Genomic DNA, 823 nt, shown 5'->3' with positions numbered 1-823 from the left:
TCATTACTGAAAAAAACCATCTGGGTGGTAAAATCAGGCAAAGGACCATGGACCTGCAGGTCAGTACTTCCATCTGTCTGCAGTAACTGCACCGAAACAGGAAGACTCAAAGAAATCATTGCATTCACCAGAAAGTGTCCCCTTAAAAACATGTGCAGGGTGGGGACCTAAAAGATGTGTTTGGTGATAAAACTAAGCCCTGACTTCAGAGAACCTTAAAATGTGTGATTCTAGTGATTAAAGAACAAACAAATTATTTTGTATCTATGAAGTATGAGTTTCTACCCTTTCTGTTACAGGCTTATTTCAAAACGAATTCATTTCTGCAGCACAATGCTCCTCCTGAAGGTTTCTCTCTCCACAAACCAAGACTGGAGCTCTTTCAGTGATCATCAACTTATCCTTCCTGAGGTCCTTCTAATCCAACTGTTCTGATTGGTAGAGCAGCCAGCTCTGTTCTGGTTCTAAACTTCTTCTCTTCACAGATGAAGTAGGTCACATGTTCACTGAAATATTCAATATTGCAGATTTTCCCCATGAAACCTTCAGCAGATCTGTGTACCTCAATAAAAATACTGGCTTAATGCCCAGAGACCATTCCTTAGACTTCATGGTCTGCTTTGTGTCTCATGTGCTCTATCAACTCCAACTGCAGTCAAGTAGAAAGCTCCAGAGCAGGGGGGGTCAAACTCATTTTCACTGAGGGCCACATCAGTGTTATGGTGGCCCTGAAGGGCCAGTTGTAGTTAACTTTGATGTTTCATGTTTAACTTTGACTAAACAGAGTTTAAACACTGATAAGAACTAAGTGACTGACTAAATC

Source organism: Austrofundulus limnaeus, unplaced genomic scaffold (genome assembly GCF_001266775.1).
Source record: "Austrofundulus limnaeus strain Quisiro unplaced genomic scaffold, Austrofundulus_limnaeus-1.0 Scaffold2897, whole genome shotgun sequence".
Classification (NCBI taxonomy): Eukaryota; Metazoa; Chordata; class Actinopteri; order Cyprinodontiformes; family Rivulidae; genus Austrofundulus; species Austrofundulus limnaeus.
Note: the sequence above shows the minus strand (reverse complement) of the source record.